A 15,432-nucleotide genomic window follows, 5' to 3' on the forward strand; every position below is an offset into this window, starting at 1 on the left:
TATTAATGTCCTGATGAGATAAAGCCGAGCTGACAGACACGGAGTGAGCTCATCTCTCTCTCTCTCTCTGGTCTTTTGGCAGACTTCGCTTACTATGGCCGGGCAGCCCTTTGTAGGCTACATCTTTCTCGTTTGAATGTGGAAGGACTTGTGCGTTCATCATGATTGATCCGGGAGAGATTGAAGGAAGTTCAATTTTAATTTTGAGTTTAACAAATTTGAATCATCTCGCTATTTGAAAACCAACACATTATGGATTTACTATTGTCGTGTCTTTGGCTATGCCGGATTAAGTGATATGACATGCTATTCTATAAAATCCTTTCTCTGTAATTAATATTACCTGATTGAGCTAATCATGTAAATGTAATTAACTAGAGAGTCGGAGCACCACGAAATAATATTTATAGAGCTGTTATCTTCCGAATAAACTCTTAAAGACCTAGTAATATTTTACATCAATAGCAGTCAATATTAATCGTCACCTTAATTCAGTCTTATCTGAAAGTTGTAAATTCTTGGTTATCTTCACTAACCCTGGCTAACAAGTTGAATCAGCAATACAAAATTGGGTTTAATTATTTATTTACTAAATACCTAACTAATCACACAGAATTTCATACACAGAATGAATTATAACTTGATTACAAATTACGTCATAAAGGAAAACGTCCCTAGCGGGCGGAACAGATATGACAGCTTGTTACACAAAAGAAAAGGGGTTGGATTTGAGTGAAAAAGCGGGAAGACTGAGGGACAAAGGGAGAAGCTGTGCTATCGTAAATACAGTATATTATGCATTCTAAATTACCGCCCATTTAGAAGAGGAAAATGCAATAAATATTTACTCTGAGCTGCGCTTCGGTAGGTTTGTGGTAGATGGAAGGCCGTGTTGCCTTGAGTCCTTTGTCCTTTGAAGAATGTCTTTGGTAGTCAATTGTATACGTTGTAGTAACGTCGTTGTGTGGTAGACGGGACGGGATACTCTGTCTGTTCTTTCCTAGCCCGCGTTTGCAGATGCTGTTGCTAACTCAACGGCTAGGAGGTATCACTTCTGTAGTGAATAAGAGTTCAAAGTTTATACCATTCGCAACCAAAGCTCACGCTGAGGTTGGCTTAGTTCTGTAGTTGACATGTTAGTCCTTTTAACACAGAGGCTGCAGACCTCATGTACTTGGAACAGGAGGTTACATTTTCGTCAAGGCTTTATATAATGGAGCGAGAAGGGTGTGTCTGAATAGTGTTATGTCTCTTCACAGGGGCGGGCCACTGATTGAGCAGAGCCCTAACCTTATGAAAACCCATCTCTCATTTGGAAGCTAAAATTACATTTAATCTCTTCACCAATAATTTTATATTCAAACATTTAAATTGAAAAACAATTCCATGTGAATCCGATAACTCTGATGTGTAGACTTTCCACTGTAGAGTTTATGTCATCCTATCATTGATGAGAATGTCCCAGATGACAACCGAACTGACATCATATTCATTAAGTACTACCACATATGTTCAATTGGTCGGATTACCAGAATATAGTTAATTTCCCCCCACCTTCCGATGTTCCTAGAATCTCTATGTTAACCAAGGGGTTTTCAAATTTCACATCAGTAGGGTAGAGAGAGGAAAAAGGGGGGAAGAGGTATTTATGACTGTCATAAACCTACCCCCAGGCCAACGTCATGACACTATTAATATATTCTGAGGCTATCAAGGAAATTTAAACAGGACATGGGCCTCATTTATCAATATTGTTAAACTATTCTAAAATACTACTTACGAATGGAATTTAGAATAGTCGTACACATAGAAAGTTGTTTATCAAACAATCCTACATGCTTCATATGCACACTGGTAGGCGATAACCATTGATAAATACCAATTGTTCTCAGCCTCAGTGATCGTACATGACCATGACCCCTAATTAAACATGTTGTCAAATCATCCATTTAAAGCCTGTACGGAATATACAACACCACCGTACCATGAAATAGAAAGGCGCAACCAAAAAAAGCGAATATCTTTTTTACTTTTCTGAGACTGAAATGGAGGTGCTAGTGTCAGAGATTGAGTACAACCAAAATGTTTTAATTGGCTCCCTGCAGTTGTGGCTTGACCAGTAAATATTAAAACATGGCTACAAAGAGGACCATTTGACGATTCAAGTTGCTTTAGCAATGGAAAATATACTTTAAATGAGAAGGCAACACTCACCAGTGAGCCATCCATCCTCAACAGCTCTCTCCTGTAGGCGTATAGGCCAACATTGCTCTTCTGCAGAACAAGTTGGGCCACTTTGCCACCACATTCAGCAGGGTATTTTACGCATCGCACCACCTGCACATAAAAAGTGGAAGCCTTTTCTGTTCACATAGTTGAAACCGTTTTGTGATGGTATTTTTGTTTTGGGTGTGGGTGCCGTCTATCGCTCTGTTCGTATTTGGGAACCCATGGCATCATGGCAAAGAAACCCCTCTTGACCAACCTGTTGTGTGATGGTGTATGGAAATTGTATGTGTTACTGTTCCTTTTGCTGATGATTGCATCCAAAACATTGGCTCATCGAGGGCTGTGAGATGCCTATCAGCAAGTTCCTACTGAAAAGGGCCGTTGCCAAAAAACAAAAACCTGGGGGTGGATAGCGCTTGGATGTGCACCGGAATGGCATGTGTTTGCCTTTTTTGTGTTTGTCTTAAATCTCTGTAAAAATCCTAACGATTGGTTTTTGGAAACAATATTTGCTGAGACAATCTGTACTTTTTGCAGAAAGACCCACCTGTCTCTAAAAATGCCCTCTCTGCTAAATGTGGAGTGTCATATCCTCAAACAGAGCAAGATCAGATATCTCTCGTTCGATTTCTTCTTTAGGATTTGGTTGGCGGCTCGCATCCAACTTTTAGGTGCACACACCGCCCCCTACTGTACTGGTGTGTGAGGCCATTCACGCACGGCCTACCTACATTAAATTCTTGATTTGGTAATACAAAATTGGGGAAAAGGAAAATTGTCCTGCCAACTACTAGCCCTCTCTAAAAAAACACCACCACCATTCCACTATTTAACCCTATCTAATCCTACTTGAGACCAATGGTCTGAGAGGACAGAACACTACCATTCAACCCCCCCTGTAACTATTCTGCAGTAAATCCTCACAATTCCAAGTACTTCTCTTCCACCACAACCTCTATTTTCTGTGACTTCTGATCCATTTCTGCATTACAATTGACCACCATGGCTATGAATGCTAAAAAGCCCACCTTACTGAAGCACATATTCTTCCCATGTCTCTTGCTTGGTCTCTGCCTACTCACAGGAATCCTCTAAGTATCCCTCACCCTGTACCCATCTTCCTCTACCACTCTCTTCACTGCTTCGGCATATGACACTTTCTGTACAAGTCTAATCATAGCAAACTCAGCCTGCCTTTCTCTCACCAAGCACCTCCAATGTCCAGCCCCATGGGCACCCCCACAGCTAACACACACAACTTTCTCCACCGAAACTACACATTCCTTCGTCTCATGACCTCCTGCACACTTTTCACATCTAGGAATCTCCCTCCTACACACTGCTGCAACATGCCCATGAACTTGACAACTAAAACACCAGTATTTTTTTAACAATGCTCTCACGGGATAACGTACATGACATTGTTGGGCAAAGACTCTACATCAAAACTCAGCAGGACAGACAATGTCTTCTTCGTACACTCTCCATCGGATCTGTGTCGCACCAAACGGCCGGTATCACAGATACCAAGAATTTCTTCAATTTCAACTGATCCTCCTCAACACTTAATGCCACCCCAATATTACTCCTTTCAATGGCGCCGTGCTCCAAAGAGCAAACCAAGACACATTTATTTTCCCTAATCACGTGATCCGGAGCACCCGCTCCCTCTGGACTGAAGAAACACAATAAATCATCACTAGTCCACTCCCGAGTTACACTCACCACTCAACAGTCCCCAACCTCTTCTCCACCCAATATGGATCAGTCAAAATGCAAGGATCCACAAATCTCACTCCCACTGAGCCAGAATCATCCTTTTCATCTTCTGGATGAGGCCCAAACTCGGCGGGCCTCAACGCATATACTACCTCCATACTCTCTTCAGGTTCCATCTCTGAGCTACTAGAGCAGGTATCCTACTTTTTGCACTTGAAGCCAACCTTCCTCAGCAACCTGGTTCGCTTCTCAGCGGTCATCACTGCACCTGCCACTACAATTAATTCACCCTCACTCGTCACGTTCACTTTCCTTCTCTAGCTTTTCCAAAAGTTCTGTGCGATCCTCCATTCCATATTCCCTCAAAACATATTCCACTTTTTTCCTTATGCACTATCTTCTCCTTTACCAGATCTTCCAGAAGGCTTGTGCAATCCCCACTCCATATTTATTCATAATATGTTCTACTTTCATCCTTTTTCCTTGTCTGCCATCTTCTCCACCAAACAGGCCTCCCTTGAGCTCTCAACTCATTCTATTTTCCATTATCTCAGTCTTTTATTGTATTTCAACAATGGTTTAACTTTCACAAATACTTGTCATTTAAGAAATTACTGTACTTTATATTATTTTATCGTAACAAATGCACTGATGTAGTCAAATTAGATATGTTGCATGAATTCACAATGGGAATACAATGAAAATTATAAATTATTTAATTATTACTCCCACAATTTCACACATTTTCACCATATATTTGACCCATTCTACACTTGACAAGCAGTCCCAATGTACCATTACTGTAAATATGTAGCGAAATTTCGCATCACATCCATGTGTAAATGTATTGGTACTTTGGACTCCATGTTGTTTGGCTAATGTCACCCATGTCTTCTAAGTCTCCTCCTGTACCCACACACATACAGTAAATGCCCCCCCTCCCAGACCTCTTATCCACCCTGACCTTTTTAAAGTGGGTATCAGTCTTAATGTAGGCTTATACACATCAATAACTTAATTACATTTGTCAAGCAATTGCAATTTATGTAAGTGTTCATTCTTGGCCTCTTTCTCCTTGTGCAGAAATTACTTTCCCATCAGACATCACTTCAGATTAGACTCCTGACTGCTGTTGGAACATCATGTTGCATGTACAGTAAGAGGTTAGTGTGGGGGTGGCACTGACTGAGGGAAGAAATAATCCCTCTTAAAAACAGAGTATCTGTACTGCAGCCATATATTAATGAACCATCCATGGAGGAATTATAATATATGATTATTTCTGTAAGTGCTTTCTGGCCTCTTCAATATACAAGTAATGATAATAGATCATTAAAACTATTCCTTGAGAGATTGAACCCCCTGCACCCAGACAAGATCATTCTTATGCTACAATCTGCCTCTGTCTTTGGCATCGTGCATTATTTTGAACACTGCTGCTGCAAGTCTGAAAGAATCATAGTTTTGTTTACCAGCTTGCTGGGAGTGTGTGAGTGTGAGTTTGTGTGTGTGGCTGAGCAAATCTCCCAGATGGTAACTATGCAGTTTTTTTTGTCATTGACAAAGTACCTGCCTGGGAGTCCTAAATTGACTATGGTGTAAGGACCTCTAGTGGACTGTAGTTTAACTACAGTCACTGTACAATAAATGAACCCTGAGTCAATCACCCAGTTGATCACCGATGGTCTGCTGTCTGTCTCACAGGGGACATGGAGGACGGACGGGGGGACATTGGTGTTTGGTCAGGCTGCTTTCACTGCCCCCCCCCCCATCAAACCAGCTGCTGAATGGAGAGATTAGCCCCATCTCTCACTCCTCTCACTCATAGAAAAAGGCTGACTGGGTTTAAGGGACTGATAAATTGCTTCTGCTCATTCCTTCATATATCTTGACCTGTACTGCACACACACTGAAGTGTAATCTTCCTGACGCGCTAGCCCCGACATACTGTATATTGTTTATTATTACGGCTGAAATTGCTTTCATTAGAATCTCTCTTCGTCATGGGTATTTGCATTGGGTGTAACCTTTACCTACTATGGTCAGATAGCCTTTCCTCAATTATGAGTTCATCAGTGTGCACTACTGTAAAAATATTATTCTAAATGCTCTTGGACATAGCTTTAACCTGCAGTACTTTCTTCAATGACTCATTGGCTATTGGCACTAAATAGTAATTCCCTCATATTTGAACTCAAAAGGACCTCAGAGAAGAAATCACATCTATGTAGAAGAAGCTGTTTCTGCAGAACAAAGAAGGGCTGGGCGAAACTAGTTAATTACCTGATTGAAGACTGAACATAATTTAAAAGCAAGGCAAGCAATCAAACCAGAAACCCCAATCTCTCTGAAGTAATTACTAGATCCGTGCCTTCTACACCGAGCTGTCAATCACTCCACACAAACAGGCTCCAGCTTCATACTGAGACAAAGAGCTCTCTACAATTAAAGGGATTGTAATGAGACAAAAACATTTTAGACTTTGTGTTTGTGTGTCTATCGGGAATTGTTTTAATTAGCTATTGATACAGATCAACTGGCTATCATCCTGAGTCAGTTCAGCCTCGGGCACACTTCTCTCACTCTGATGCCAATAGTACTTTTCATCTTGGACACACACACACATTCTCTTTCTATGAGGGGATTTCCTGGGCTGTTTGTTGAGAGTGAGTGAGGGGGTATTTTAATTGGATTTTGAATGATCCATTCCACAGTGTGAGGCTTTTGGAACAAGTTTACTGTTGGTTCTGAAGTGAGTTAAATTCCTTCAAACCCTTTTGTATTTTTCGTTTTCTGAGTGGGCTTTAGTTATTATTTCAACTGACTTCCCTTAGGGTATCTTCCCCAAAACTACTATAGAGAAACACAGAGAACTATACTGAGCTGAAAGAAAGCACAATGGTGACACTGAATCACCAGGGGAAAGCCTTATCTACCACACTGACTCACTGCTGCTAATTAAAAGAGGGAACTTAAAGACTAGAATAAGGAGATGAAACAGGATGGTGTCACCCAGGACATGAACATCATTTGTTGAGGTTGCTATTGCCTAGATGTTCATGATCCCTCTGTTGACAATGGTAAAGATGAGGGAGAATTACACGGAGCAAAGATACAGACAAAGATGGTGACAACAGAAACTACACAATCTGTGTGTGTGTGTGTGTGTGTGTGTGTGTGTGTGTGTGTGTGTGTGTGTGTGTGTGTGTGTGTGTGTGTGTGTGTGTGTGTGTGTGTGTGTGTGTGTGTGTGTGTGTGAGAGAGAGAGACGTGACGCTCTGGATGTGTGTGAGATCTGGAGGCGGCGTACAGGGGAAGACAACATTCAATTAGAGCCAATTGCAGAATTACAGCTAATCAGACAGGAGAGATAATATGTCTGTGATGAGGATGATAAGGTCAGGTTGGAGGGGAGAGAGGAGCTAAGTGTATTACTGCAGGTCTGGAACCTCCCTTTGGACAGGACTGTCTACAGAGATGCTCACTGAGCTGCTTTCAAAATGGGGATAGGAAACAGTAACCCCGACATAAAAGAGAACAAGGGATGGGGGCTATACCCATATGTGTGCAATGAAAGGGTTAATACAGGAAGGCTGGAGAAAGAGAATAGATCTGTTGGTGCTGTGGCTACCTTAATGACATTTCTAGAGATATAGAGCTTTATTGTTTACTCAGACTACGGTCTTTTAAGTGATCATTATCTGTGTTGACAAGCAACAGCAGTTGTGGGAGTAATAGCAGAAAAATGAGGAAGAATACTTCAAATATTGGCATGGCCAGCACATTACAGGCTCCAGCTGTGCATTTCAGTGGTGTTTAAAAATAACATTTATGATCCTCTCTGAAGTTTTGGAGACTTCAATAGATCCAGACCCGCTTCTGATAATCCTGGGAGTATCTGAGTCCCTAAACGGATTAACCAACCCCCAAAAACAACTAATCTCTTACGGTCTCATTTCGGCAAAAAAACTAATATTGTTGTTTTGGAAAAGGAGGGAAGCGCCCTCTACCAAATTATGGCTCAGTGAATTGGCAAACACTGTACACTTAGAAAGAATTAGATATATTCTGAACAATAAATGATCAACATTTGATCAAATCTGTCAGCCTTTCCTCTCCTACTTGGACGAGTCAGCGCTGTGAATTTGTACTTATTAACGCACTCTCAATTGTAATATTTTAATATACCTTTGGGCAGCATGTGCCCCTGCCACCCGAGCAGTTGGGGTGTCCTTGTTGGGGTGTCCTACATGGGGTTGGGGTGTCCTTGTTGGGGTGTCCTACATGGGGTTGGGGTGTCCTACATGTCCTTGTTTTGTATGTCGTGTTTTGTATTATTTGTTTTGCACCCAGAACTCTGGGTCTTGTTGTTCCTGTATGCTCTTTTATGTTTAGATAAGAATTGTATACATGTCTTGTATACACCATTCTTGTGTGTGTTTAATACAAATATTTGAAACAGAAAAAAAAGAAGAAAAAAAATACAAATAAACATTTATGCATTGGTATTATACAGTCTGACATTTACCTGGAATTTTCTTTGAAATGACTAGGTCAAAATGATGATTATTATAATTACCTTTTGGTTTCTTTGGGATTCATGGAGAAAATAGCCCTCTGTATCGTTTGGTAAATAACAATGTACAAACTGTTACTGTACCACGTGATTTTATGACTAAGTACCAGGTCAATAGAGTCTGAAACAGGACTGTGAAATACATTGCACTATGTTGAAGGGAGGTTTGTCAACAAACAAACCCAACCAGGATCCTCCTGAAAACCATGGCATATTGCCCCAGTTAAAATATTTGGTTTCTTGGAAGTTGTGTGAACGTACGTTTGAGTTTTTCCATTAGTTCTGGAACAAAGCCATATGGTTCCTGACCAGTAAAACGCAACGTTTTTTTTAAATGTTCTGAGAACGGAAGTGAACATTTCACCTGTTCTGGGAATGTACATTTTTAGGGAGTTTGTGAGAATGTTTTCCTGAGAGGTTTTATTCATTTGTGCTGAGAACGGAAATTATAGGTTACTTGAAGGTAATTCAATTACTTTCTGAGAACATGTTTCAATAAGACCTTTAATAAAACTCCTAGCTTAGTTTGGATTAACCTCCAAGCACAGATAGAACACATGGAAATGAATTTGCTTAGGCATCAATCATGCAAACAAATTTTGATTTTAAATTGTAGATTCAAACTTATAATATTCTGTTCTCTATCCATGGAATTAGTCCACTGCGCCTCCAGGATGAAGCTAGCATGATATGTTTTTTTTTAAACTCGTACAAAGTTGTTAATTTTAGTCTATTCAAGCAGACCTCATTTCAAAGGAATCAAGCACTCATTAGGATCAGGTGTGGCCAATTAGTGGGCGCAGCCAACAAACCTGAACCCACTTAACAAGATAAAGGATAGAGTTTTGTTGATGTTGAGAAGAATGGAATGTGTATCTTTTTAAATAACTTTCTTAGAACGTTACAGAAGTTTTGTGTTTTTTATGGAAAGTGTTCTTAACGTTCTAGGAATAATTTGAGAATATGACTTTAAATAGAGCCATGAGGAAACGTTATGCTGAAGTTCTGAAACTTCCACAGAAGAACGTTATTCTTTAATGTTCTCTGAACTATTTTAGAACATTCCAGTTGGACAAACTTCCTAGACCATTACCAAATTGAAATTAAATGTAACCATCTTTGAACCTTTAGGAAACGTTCTGTTAAAGTAATGAAATATCAAGAAAATAACCTTTTTTTTTTGTCAAGTTCCTTAAATGTGCTGCGAATGTTCCAAAGCTACACAACTTTTCTTCACCATTCCCAGAAAGTTGTGGGAAGATTGTATGCAAAAGAACCACAGGACAAACACGCTCTCACCAAGCGCTAAGAAACATATGGTTTTCAGAATGTTATGTGCTAGCTGGGCGAGAAGTATTATTCTTCCTTTTATTTTGGCCATTTTTATTTTAAAGCATTCTTAACTGATGCCAAAGATGGCACAATTTCACTCAATTGATCTATAACCAGGGGCTGTGTTATCAGATAAAAGCCCCTCAATGCCAAAACAGTGTTATGTTATGATGCAGTCTCTTTTTGTCTAGAAGATCTTTGGGAGGGCTTAGTAGCACAAGATGGCATTATACACTTAGACTTGAGCTGACTGGAAGAGAGTTTCTAACTGTTTTAACTCCATTCCCCCTTCCTGCACCTGCTCTATGCAGAACATCTTTGATCCAGCAGCTTTGAATCCCTCTGCAGATGCTGCCTTAAGAGCCATTCTACTAACCAGAACCAGGGCTAGAGCCAGAACCAAGGCCACAGCCAGGCTGAGGCAAAGAATGTCCAGACACACACAGTTAAGAGAGCTGCAACCATCGCCATAAAAAACAATGTACATTTTTGGTGAGCTGTCATTTTACAACTGAGTGCAATGTGATGATGAGGACTATTTTAAACAATGGGTTATATAATTCAAGACATTATTGTGACAAACAACACAAACAACATTTGTTCAATAAAAGGGGTTTATTATTGAAAATCAAGGCAGATTTCAGACACAGTCTGAGTATCCTCCACCTCTATGGCCATCTAGTTCAGTCAGTTGGCACAGACAAAGGCGAACAGGTGAGATCATTCCATTGCATTCCACCGGGCCAGTTAGTGAGAACACAGTCTTCAGTGTCTTGGTCATTATCTAGGCTGCTCTTCGTGCCAGTGGGTCCACCTGGGAGCCGTCAGACCACATCCACCTGCCCTCCTTGTGGATGTCACTCAGTCCGATCCAGGTGAGACTCTCAGCTGGGTCGTAGATCTTGATCAGGTTGTTTATAATGTAGTGTTAATCCAGGTAGTGAACAGAGGCCAGGTTAGCTTTCTGAGACACTCAGTGTGACTCTGCATTGGCCCAATCAACACGCATGGCAATGTACTTGAAGCAACGGACATTAGAGCTGTACCAGCCCATGGAGCAGGAGTCCTGGAAAAGCTTTCCATCCTGGCCAGACAGAACACCTACAGCAAGGCTGAAGAGACAGAAGAAACAGTGGAGCACTAACATGGTGAAAAGCTGCTGGGATCTGCAGCTCTGCTCTTGTGTACGGGGCTGATAGGGTGAGAGGTTCACTGTGCCAGGCTTTTATTACATTTAGAGAGGATTGGACAAGGTTGGTTGCTAGGCGGGATATCATTGGTAGATCATTTCTGGACATGGGACCCTCATCACCTCAAAATGAATGGTATACAATGAACTATTGACCTATGTCATCTGTGAGGCTGTTTAGTCAGTGTATGTGGAAAAAAAAGACACAGAAATCAGAGGTGTTATTGTATTTCTCTCTACCCTCACTAAGAGATATAAACAAGCTGTAAAAGGCAGCACTACAAGATAAGTGCTATTGCCACATTAACCAGTTCTTATCTCTGCAGCTGTGTTCTTCCCATAATCTATGCCAAGTTAAGAAGGAAAGAAAATAAACAGAATTATCATAACAAAATACAAAATATCACTTTTGGGTTAATCGTCAGTGATATCAACGAAAACTATTGTTACTCTTTAGAGAAGACAGTAGAGAGGTCTTCATAGTCTAGGTACATTAACTAAGCATACAGATACAGTAATGGTGCCTCTAGTAGTTCTCAATGAAAGAGGTTCTTAATGGACATAGCCAGTAAGTGAATGTATTGTCTTGAAACAATTGAATTAATAACTGAAGAAAATCTGAAATAATAATATAGGTTAGATGTTTTGTGACTGGTCGAAAGGTACGTACTAGGGTTAAGTATTGTATTTTGTGTACTGTAGGCAGTCCAACAGTAAGCAGGTTTCCATTGACCCAGCAACAAAAAAAACATTGCGATATAGGATCATTTTAAAGATCGACAACATTTGTATCCGTTCGACAGGGGTGGATTTCTCTTTTGTTGAACTTTCTTTATTGCAAAACAATGATGATGGAAACTGTGTTTTTCGAATAAATGATGATTGTCGAATCACTTTGAAGGTACGCAAGGCAGCTGGTGATCACGTAACTGTAAGATCCACTCCACATGTAGTTATAAATGTCTACTGTTTGCAACTTAATTTACAACTATAAGAATTGTGTTTCTTTGCAGGACAAGGATTGTCCTGACCTTCAATAATGCCTGAATTGCTTCGTCTTGTTTTACTGGTTGACTTGTCAGTTTCACCATCAATTATTTCTGGTCTTCAGGGGTGCACCTTGGCATTGACCATGGCGATATGCTGGCACATGAGAATGATTAGAATATGGCAAATATTAGTCAATTATTGCATTCTATCCATGCTGGTTTTCGTGGGATACCTGAGCAGTGGCCATTTTATGTACATCTTGGTGGGGGGGATATGTTTTGATGCATGCCAGCAAAGCCACTACACAACACAGCACTAAACAATACATTAATTGCACTATAATGGTGACAAGCGGTGCCCACAAAGTGTTAGGGCCTACATAAGTCCCAACACATTACCACTGCCACACCTGGCTATCAGCGGAGCCATGTCTGGCAGCGAAACAGTTAATTCAGCCTCATTTACTGCCTTTTTCAAAAACATACAGTGGCAAGAAAAAGTATGTGAACCCTTTGGAATTACTATTATTATTTCTGCATAAATTGGTAATCAAATTTGATCTGATCTTCATCTAAGTCACAACAATAGACAAACATAGACATAAACTAATAAATTATTTGATTTTATTTTTCTTGTCTATATTGAATACATCATTTAAACATTCACAGTGTAGGTTGGAATGTGAACCACTAGGCTAATAACATCTCCAACAGCTAATTGGAGTCAGGAGTCGGCTAACCTGGAGTCCAATCAATGAGACAAGATTGGAGATGTTGGTTAGAGATGCCTTGCCCTATAAAAAAACACAACATTTGAGTTTGCTATTCACAAGAAGCATTGTCTGATGTGAACCATGCCTTGAACAAAATAGATTTCAGAAGACCTAAGATTAAGAATTTTGACTTACATAAAGCTGGAAAGTACCTCTAAGAGCCTTGATGTTCATCAGTCCACGGTAGGACAAATTGTCTATAAATGGAGAAAGTTCAGCACGGTTGCTACTCTCCCTAGGAGTGGCCGTCCTGCAAAGATGACTGCAAGAGCATAGTGCAGAATGCTCAATGAGGTTAAGAAGAATCCTAGAGTGTCAGTTAAAGACTTACAGAAATCTCTGGAACATGCTAACATCTCTGTTGATGAGTATATGACACTAAAACACTAAGCAATAATGGTGTTCATGGGAGGACACCACGGAAGAAGCCAATGCTTTCCAAAAAAAACATTGCTGCACATCTGAAGTTTGCAAAAGTGCACCCGAATGAATGTTCGACAGTGCTACTGGCAAAATATTCTGTGGACAGATGAAACTACAGTTGAGTTGTTTGGAAGGAACACACAACACTGTGTGTAGAGAAAAAAAGGCACAGCACATCAACCTCCTCCCAACATCATGGTTTGGGGCTGCTTTGCTGGCCCAGGGCCTGAACAGCTTGCTATTATTGACGGAAAAATGATTTCCCAAGTTTATCAAGACATTTTGCAGGAGAATGTTAGGCTATCTGTCCACCAATTGAAGTTCAACAGAAGTTGGGTGATGCAACAGGACAACAACCCAAAACACAGAGGTAAATCAACAACAGATGGGCTTCAACAGAAGAAAATATGCCTTCTAGAGTGGCCCAGTCAGAGTCCTGATCTCAACCCGATTGAGATGCTGTGGCATGACCTCAAGAGAGCAATTCACACCAGACATCCCAAGAATATTGCTAAACTGAAACAGTTTTGTGAAGAGGAATGGTCCAAAATTCCAAAAGTTGTTGTGACCTAGATGAAGATCAGATCAAATTTTATGACCAATTTATGCAGAAATCCAGGTATTTCCAAAGGGTTCACATACTTTTTCTTGCCACTGTAGCTGATATGGCTGACTTGCTTAAACAAATGTGGTTTCTACTGACATTTGAGATGTAAAAACTATGGCATGAATGGATAAGGGGCAATTCGTAATTTCGATTAAGACATGAGCGAGCTAGGACGGACGTAGTCAATAACTACTTGTTCAGCACTTTTGAAATGTACAGCAACAGAATTCAGAACATGGGTCGTTCTTACAGTATTCTCGCTGTACACCAAGTCAGAACCGTGGGATAAATAAAGGAGGCATATAAGCAGATAATGAAAGCTCTTACAATATTCAATGATTATATTTCTCTAAAACAGGCTACATGTGCACCATCAAGTCAGAAAAGCAGGGTAGGTTATGAGGAAGGAAAGGGATAAAATTATTAGGGTGGGGCACATGGGCTACTAACAGCTTACTTCACAACATACACTTAATATTACTTTCTCCTTGGTATATTCTTAATTTATGCAGCAGCATAAAATACATTTTGGACTCACCTTGTTGTGCTTTGCTCACCTGAACAGGAAGATGGCGTGGCAGTCCTTCTTGTGGGCTCTAGAAAGAGGCAAGAAATTCAGACTTGGAATTCTGAGTTGATTGAACATTCAAAATGATTTGTGTTTAGTGAGTCCGCCAGATCAGAGGCAGTAGGGATGACTAGGGCTGTTCTCTTGATAAGTGTGTGAATTGAACCATTTTCTGTCCTTCTAAGCATTCAAAGTGTTATGAGTACCTTAGGGTGCCAGGGAAAATGTATGTAGCAAAAAGTACATTATTTTCTTTAGTAAAGTAAAAGTTGTCAAAAATACAAAAAAACAACTTACGTAGTACTTTATAGTATTTTTACTTAAGTACTTTACACCACTGCCAGTAGATTGCCAACATGATGCATGATGATGACTGCTTGTCTAGCTTGCTAGCTTTTGAAAGTATGACATGATCAACCCAATCAAAGCTACGGTAGATATAACTTGATTTGACGTAATTTTATCTATGGCCAATGACCTTGAGCCTTCTTGGATGGGCACTTCTAATGTAAGTCTATGGCAGCACCCAATGGGCTTGAATTTTCGAGCTCTACCTGTAGATTTTGTGGTGACGTAGTGTCCCCATGAGTGCCAGAACACTGAGGCAATCACTTCTCAACTCGAGAACATTACCAATTATTCTGCTGGCTGCCTCTCCATCACAGAAAGCACTGAGCTAGGCTGAAACATCTGCATTTTGGAGATGCCTTACTCAAGAAAGCAAAAAATAAACCATATTTGTATGCGGCTTTGTAAACTTTTTGTAAACATTGTTTGCAAACTGATATGTGATGTGTATTAATGCCAAAATAACTGCCCCATCTGCTCTGAATTACGCAACGTCACTGTACATCCTGTACCGCCCTGGGATCTTGTCAGGGTATCTCTGTGCATTGAAATTGCCATCGATAAAGTGCAATTGTGTTTGTTGTCCATAGCTTATTCCTGCCAATACCATAGCCCCACCGCCATCATGTGGCACTGTATTCACAACGTTGATGTCAGCAAACTGCTCGCCCACACAACG

This window comes from Oncorhynchus clarkii, chromosome 12, assembly GCF_045791955.1.
Source record: "Oncorhynchus clarkii lewisi isolate Uvic-CL-2024 chromosome 12, UVic_Ocla_1.0, whole genome shotgun sequence".
NCBI classification, from domain to species: Eukaryota; Metazoa; Chordata; class Actinopteri; order Salmoniformes; family Salmonidae; genus Oncorhynchus; species Oncorhynchus clarkii.